Genomic DNA, 8,539 nt, shown 5'->3' with positions numbered 1-8,539 from the left:
GCCAAGCGAGGGACAATTTGATTTGAACTATGAATTTATTGCAACTTCAGATATTGTACCTTTTCTCTAACCTCTGGCGGACCGTTTTCCGCCACTGCCGCAGAATTGCGAGCAATGCCGACGCTTTGTCTAGCCTGTCCGATCGATTTTTTTTTTGTTCTGTATTGCGAACAGAAGAACGAGAATCAAATGATCGATGAATCTTTTTGCGTCCGCCAGCCTCTGCTGTTTCCTCTCGTTTTTGAAAGAGGTTTCAAAAGAGAGCGAATCAAAAATTGGATCATAAATTGTCATGTTTAGGGTCCTTGTATTTTTTTTCCACTCCAAATTTTGGCAAGCATTCTGAAGTGCCGTGAAGAGGTGAGACGGAAAAAAGAGCGTCCTTTTGTTGTGAGCGGATCCTTCCATCCGTGGATGTTGTACATACCTGAGCGAATGTGATCGCGGGTTGATCGAAGTCAGCTATGCCAGTTAGCCAGCCAGCCGGGTGTTTTTTGGGTTTTCTCGGCGTCTTGAGATATCGTCGGCTGCTACGATTGAGAGCGAAGAGATGAAGCGCGCGCGCGTTTTCTTGGAAGTGTGCACAGGGCTTTTAGGCGTCCATAAAATCGACTGGAGGGTGGCACGTCACAAAAGGACTCCCGGTGGTTTCGATTCAATTGAAAGGGACCACTGTCAAGCTGCGGTGTCATCGCTTTTCTACTTATTGACAGGGAGAGAGAGAGAGAGAGCGACACAGTAGAAATCGAAATCCATAAATAATATTAATTTAAGTACGCACGTTTTCGGGAGGACTTTCGGTTGCGGTGCATCCGCAGCCGCATTTTCACACTTATGGCCCGGATTTTTGTGGCCGATCTCTTGCGCGGCAACTGGCGTGTTTGTTTAGTCTGAGTGGTATCCTCTCTCGGCTAGCTCTAATAGGAGCGCGCGGTGGATGAAGCGGAGGGGACAAATCGAATAATATTAATCATTTATCACGGACAAAGAGATGCGACGGCAGCAACGGTCTCTTTCATCGCTGGCTCTAATTTATTGTAATCGGTTTTGCGCTGAACCCAGCGACGATGAGGGTTTGGAATGGGTGCAGAACCGATTGTGGTTGGGTTTGTGGAGAGGCACTCTCGAGGCCGACAACTATTGAGAGTTCGAAGAAGGATCGACGCGGGCTTTGTCGCGGGCGCACTTTTCCAGCTGGCGGCGATGTTGTGGTGGGATGGGACAATTTGTAGCGCGTGGGGTTTTTATTGTGTGTGGCTCGACAGAAGTCGCGTGTCAATCAGTCATTTGGATTTTTATATACTTATTCAAGGATTGAAGATCTACAGAAATCAAACTTTAAAAATCGGTTACCCCATCCCACACTAAGTGATTAGGAGAACCTTAACATAGTTTCCGCCTGCGAATGTTAGATAGTAATGTAAACAATTATTACCTGAGACGAGACTTGACAACTGACTCTTATCTTATTTTTTGGTTTTACTTCGACCAAGTACGAACAACAGGTTGATAGTCAGTTGTTTGTCGAAGGTTACAAAGAATACGGTTAAACGATTCAGCAGCAACGGTTTATTCCCTTGAAATATATATACGTGTTGACTCGAGATTAGTCAATTGACTATTATAAGTACAGTGGAGCAAAAATTGTGATTTTTGAAGATTTTGATTGACTTCTCACCAGAAATTGTTTATGGCAGCGAAATTAAGAAAGGTAGAATTTAGGTGTCAAAGATTAAATTGTGGAGTGGTTAGAGCTTGAGCTTGAGCTTGAGCTTGGGTAGACTGTACAATTCGTAGTTGCTACCCGTGATTGACCTGAACCAACCAAATTGCAATTGCAAGAACACACAGAATGGATTAAATTGTGGAGCGGTTAGAAAGCTTTAATTTGGTTGATAGAAATAATCATATTTATTATGAACTAGCTGACCCGGCAAACTTCGTCCTGCCCAAAATTAATTTGTTGTTATAAATACCTTCAAACAATCACGTTTTCTTACGAAGCGCACGTTCATGGGTCCAATCGCAGAACCCTTTGAAATTACTATAAAGTTCCTAGTACTTCTACCAAAACTCGTCATTATAATATCAGTTTATTTTCAAGCACAATCCTCCTTCATGATGTTTTAAATCATTTGCAAATAAATTTTTTTCCGTTACATGAAATGATTTTTATTTATATAGATAAAAGTGCGTTTTATCGCATTAAAATCCATTTCACTTTCAAACAAAGATCAATTTCGTTAAAGCAAACATTAAATGGACTAACAACGATTGTCATTATGTAGAAATTTGTGTTTCATTTAAATGGCAGCCCTCCCCTTAGAGAGGAGTAAAGGGGTACCATAGAAACATTTATGGCACCCTAAAACCCCCATATACCAAATTTCGTTCCATTTGCTTGATTAGTTTTCGTGTTATGCAGAAATTTGTGTTTCATTTGCATGGCAACCCCTCCCCCCTTTGAGAGGGAGGAGGAGTGTCTATTCACCATAGATACGTTTCTTGCCCCCTAAAGCCTTCACATGCCAAATTTGGTTCCGTTTGCTTAATTAGTTCTTATCCCGAATGGCCTATCCTGAGGCTGGGTTTTATTTACTTTAGTTATCAATGTTGAAGGTAATTTCGTTAAAAACGAAGATATCGTAAAATCGATGTGCTGGAGAAACTATACGAAATATGCTATTTCGAATCAAATTTCAAATAGGCTAATTCGAATCTCGTGATGAGAAGCCTGGGTTTTCCATTCGATGGCGATAATTTAGATGTATTAGGAGCTATTCTAACTAATGTCTTGAAAACGTGTACAAATCGACTAGTTACGCCAAAGTTGGAATCTATGAAAAACTCGAACAGCTGGTACAATTTGGATCTTCTGCGCCTTAAACTTAAGAGAGACAGATGGTACAATAAATTTCGTAGAACGAATAATGAAAATAATTGGTATACGTACGCGCAATAGATATGCACAATCGATTAAAAATAACTCGTTCTGAATATATTCAGAGGAAAATTGATCAGCATCAAAACAACAGCAAAGAGTTATGGAAACTTTTGAATCTTTATTGAAACCGAGTCCATAAACCTCCCAAACCATTTAAAATTGATCATAACAAAACTAAATATATGGCAATCTCGTGAAATCGTTCTAATGAAAAGGTCTCTATTGTAACTGATGAATTTTTTTATGGTTAAAATATAGTTTATTATGTAGTTATTGAAAGTAATTACATCACAGATTTTGAAGTATAATTCATCATTCAAACTCAAATGGAATTCTAATTCGTTGATATTAATTTCATTAGTGTTTTTAACATAATTTGTGTACTCAACAAAAAGCGTTAAAATTTCTTTTTCAACAATGATGAGACTTAATAAAAAATTAAATATTTTGGCGTGATTATTGATTACAAACTCAAGTTCAACAAGTTCACATTGACACTATCATCAAGAAAATTGCCAAAAAGTATGGAATCTTATGTCGATTGCAAAACGATTTGACCATTCACAGCAAAATACTACTGTACAAATCAATCATCTCTCCTTATTTAGACTTTTTTTCTTCCATTCTATGATTAGCCAATGCCACACAAATATCGAGGTTACAGCGCATGCAGAATAAAATAATGCGGTTGATACTAAAATGTAACAGATTCACTTCCACATCTATGATGCTGGACGCTCTGCAATGGTTATCGCACTCGTGCATAGGTCTGACAGACCGAGAATTAATGAGGTGGCTGAATTAAACGACTATTAAAACTGAATGAAGTTGAGGGAAAAATTATTTTCTGGAGTTTCTTCATTCAATTATATCTCTTTCTTTGAATGTATACCAATAACGTCGGAAAATACACAATAGCAACAGCAATACACAAGTTACGATTTTTCGCGTGAGTATACTGTCGTTCTACGCATAGTTGTCCCATGTTCCCAAAATCAGCAACTGAGAAAAATGCATTCAAAGTTTTCTAGCATATTTGTCTACCAGAAGCTTTAAGCATTTCGGTTTAGCAATATACTGTTTTTTTTATAAGCACAGAACTATTGTACAATGAAATGTGAAAAGATCCCCTCATTTGAATCAATAAATCTTGGTTACAGGCTTAAAAATTCATGGTGGGACAATTATGCCTAGAATGTCAACATGGGACAATTGAACTTAATGTTGATTTTTGAAATACCGGGAACAAACAATATGTTTTTTGTGTTCTTCCGAAAGGTTATGCATAAAAACATCGTTTTATGAAGAAGGAAGTGATCTGCATTACTTTGCAGAATATAAATCTCGTTGTTAATAGGCATTCGCTAACACGGTGTACATGTGTTTTGTTGATTTTTTTTTTGTTTGAGAATTAGTTCGTTCTTTCAAACCAGATATGAGTACATTAGCCCTGCTGAAAGCGTGACATGAAATTATTATACTTGAACCGATTTATTTGATAAGGATCTACAAAAAATATATAGTGGAAAAGTTATGAATAGAATATCAACATGGGACAATTGAGCTTGATGTTGTTTCAAAAGCTGGGAACAAACCATATTTTTTTTGTGTTTTTTCCGGAAGACTAGACATAAAAACATCGTTTTATGAAGAAAAGTGAAAATTGTCAAAAAGTAACATGGGACAACTATGCTCAGAACGGCAGTATAGGAATGTTAGCTATGGTTTCTCCGCCCATAGAGGTTTCTGAGCAGAGTTCTAGTGATAGAGGGAGTAGACTGGCTCAGTGTTGGAAAAAATCATCTTAGCTAAGATCAAATGCATAGATTTTCGGGCTAGGTTGCTTCGAAAACCTATAAATTCCAAACGAAAATTAAAATGACAGATCCAGGCAACCATTGAATATGAGCAAATGAACTTTTGTCCTTCAATATGTTTCGATGTTTATTTTTTCCACCCAGTGTCATTTTCATTTTGATTATCGGAAACGTTAGAACTGAATTTCATTTCAGCCAAATGAATATCAGCTGTTGTTAACTTCTAACCTGAGGCTGCTGTGTGCGGTTGGGTTTTGCAGTTGCCGGATGCCGTAATCGGAAATACCTTATGGAATTCCCGATGTCGCAAATGACTTGACGGCAGCTAAAACCACTCGTTGTATCCATTCTGCATATGCCGTTGCTACCGTCTCGCCAAATAAAATTTATTTTGAACTTAAATTCACTGCCAGAACGAATATCGTTTCGGATGTGATGAATATCAATTTGTTGCTTTTGATATCCAAAGTATAAATAACAGCGAAGTTATGAACCCCACTCAATGTCGCATTCATTCATTATAGCAAATTTGCTCATGCAACAGCGATATGAACAAAATGAACTCGTTTGTTATTGTCATCAAAATAATGAGGGCAGTGTGATTCAGACTGAAAAAAAGTCATTTACACTGGTACAAAATCATATTCGTTTCTCGTGAATATTTGTTGATATTCTAAGACACTGGACTGGCTAGCAGTTATTGTAGGGAATATACGGGAATATAGCCAAAGTAGAATTATACTGATCGAAGGTTTTATTGCGACTGACTGTGTTCTGAACATTCCGTGCCCTATTCATACGACTACTTCCATAGTCCTTTGAATGGCGCAATTCTTGTATGGGTCGCGTCAAGAATATTCGCCATAAACAATTACACTTTGTATACAGTGGGATCGTTACCATCCGTTCCTATCCTTTGACAAGCGAATTTGTATTGATTGTTATTGTTATGACTGTTTATATGTTTATATGTTGTGTTGTGTTCTGTGAGTGGTAAGTACTGTGTGTTTTGTATTGTGATTGATGTAATGTTCAATCCATCTGCAGGTAATTGTGGGTGGATGAGAATGTAAGTGAATAAAATTCTCATGTATATCTATTCTAATTGTTCTCGCTTTACAGGAGCGGATTCTGGATAATGTTAAAGTGTTGTTTATAGTGTTCTTAGTGTAGTTTTTTGTGTTATGTTATATTGTTATGTTGTGTGCAATGAATTGTCTGCTCGAAAAAAATGTGTTTTCCTTCCGATATCCGCGTATGGGCCGTAACATGTGGTGTTTATTTTTAAAATAGTTAACGGTTTGCTGCCTCGATATTTGTGTGATCGAGTTGAAAGAGGAGTGATTTTCATAGATATAACACTAGAAACAGGAATGAATTAAGAACAGCTCATTTCATGTCATATGATTCACAAAATTCGTTGTACAGTGACGTCTCGATTATATCACGCTCAAAAAAAATTTTCGTGTGATAAAATGGAAACGTGATATATTCGAAACAGATATTTTTATTAAACGAAAAATCTTTTTTTCTCTCCAATATGATTTGAACATTATTTTCCGAGCAACATGCAAAATTTATAGTAAAACATTTATTACAATATTTATCACACGGACAAGTAATACAACGAAGTATAGCATGATATAACGAAATTATAGTTGCAGTGCTTTTCTCATAGCAAATTCTTTTGTTTTCTCGAAGACATTGTGTGAAAGACCTTGTACCTTAATCTAAGTTATTTTGTTCTTCCCATTCTATCGTATTATTCAAATTTTGAATTGATGTTTCGTATGAATTGTATTGTGTTTTTCAGAGTTGCTATTCCCGGTTGATTACTTCTTCTTTTTTTCTTCATCTTCATCTTTCCCAACATTAGTCTTCATCCTTTTCTGATGGATCATTCACTATACCGACAGTTTGGTTGTCGGAAAGTTGTGTGTGAAATATTCTTCCTTCTTCGAGGTCCGGTATCACTATTTGATTACCAGGATCACTAATCATAAATAAGGTGGATACAGAAATTCTGTCTTCATTAACCAAATATATATTTGTCTTGGACAACATAAAATTGCGTCCAAGATTTTGTGATTGTGGTTGACGTGCTGCCAATATTCAAATTGCTAGATCGTTGAATGTAATTTTTTTTCAGTGCCTTGTCCAGTATTTCTGAATTTAGCATGATCGACATTTCTATTTTTTATCGATATATTACTTTTATGTTTTGAATTTGTCCCTGATTCATCATTCTGTTGGCGTTGGACAATCTTTAATCAGTCCATCGCCAGAGGAAATTCCATCCCCACAAGCAATGGTGCGCAATGCAGTTATCTATTATCGGAACGCCCCTAGGTTGTAGTCTTTTCCGGGAACTTCCAGAACATACTGATTTTAGAAGCATTCAAGAAATAGTTTCCGCTTTGAAACATCGAGGGTTCTTCAATTTTCCAATTATCGTCAATGGATGTTTATGAATACCAGAAAAATTGTAACATAAAAATTATCCGGTTTTTGTCAGCTTTGATTCATACGACGCCTTTTTTCCTCCAAATGTGTTAACGTAAAAAAAACATTTTAAGTTAAACTTTTTAAGCACTGAAAGCTAGGAAATAATTAGGCAAGTAGCAGTTAATAGTTATCACATCTCTTCCTTCATTAATCTAGCACAATGATGAGACTAAAATAAAATCGTGGGCATATGATGAAACGACTAACTGTGGATAATGGAAATCTGTTGTGCCCCACGATTTTATTTTTGTCTCATCATTGCCCTAGATAAATGAAGGAAGAGATGTGATAACTATTAACTGCTACTTGCCTTATTATTTTCTAGCTTTTAGTACATTAAACCGTTTAACTTAAAAAGTTTTTTCTACTTTTTTTATTTTCTAGTTTTTAGAACATTATCTACAATAAAAACATTCAACTTTTTTTAAATTTTTATTTCTTACCTAATTTTTTTCGAAATATTTTGATAATGTATTGTATTCTATTAGTCATTATTATTAATCATTTCATTCGATATCAATATTGAGGGAATTACAAAAAAGTCCAAATTTTTGAATTTACGTTGTTCATAATGTAGTGTGTTCCCCAAGTCAAGCCATCCAGCCATTTTTTACCGGCGGCCAAATAGGATTTTTCTATATAATGGAATACACAGTACTATAATGACAGCAGAGATAAAGGTTTGTTCCAAGTCTCAGATCAATAAATCAAAAGGAACGGGGTCAAATTTTTATTAATGTGGGACAGCGTATGTATGTAGGGATACGTACAACATACGTACAAACAGATCAAGTTGAATGAAACTTTTTTTAAAGTAATTGACTATTTTGTTTATTTTGTATTTGACATTCGTCATTTTGTGGTGGCGGCCATTTTGAATTTGCTTTTTCATGAATAATTGTGTTCTATTAGTCAATCCCTTTCATTTGATATCCATATTGATGTGGCTTTGACAAAATATGTCATCCACCATTTTGTTGTGGCGGCCATTTTGGAATTGCATTACTCATGAATAACTTTGTTCTATTAGTCAAGTCCCCATACTGATGGGGTTTTGAGAAAATATGCAATCCGCCATTTTTTAGTGGATTGGATTTTTAAAATCATGAAATACGCAGTTTTATAATGACTGCAGAGATAAAGGTGGGTTCCAAATTTCAGATCAATCGGTCAACTGGAAGGGGTTCAAATTTCTATTAATGTGGTAAAGCGCTACAGACAAACATGTTACAAACATACAAATTACAGGGCAAGCTAAATAGAACCGTTTAAA

This window comes from Toxorhynchites rutilus, chromosome 1, assembly GCF_029784135.1.
Source record: "Toxorhynchites rutilus septentrionalis strain SRP chromosome 1, ASM2978413v1, whole genome shotgun sequence".
Taxonomy (NCBI): domain Eukaryota; kingdom Metazoa; phylum Arthropoda; class Insecta; order Diptera; family Culicidae; genus Toxorhynchites; species Toxorhynchites rutilus.
The sequence above is the reverse complement of the archived record's forward strand: the minus strand, read 5'-3'. Positions refer to the sequence as shown.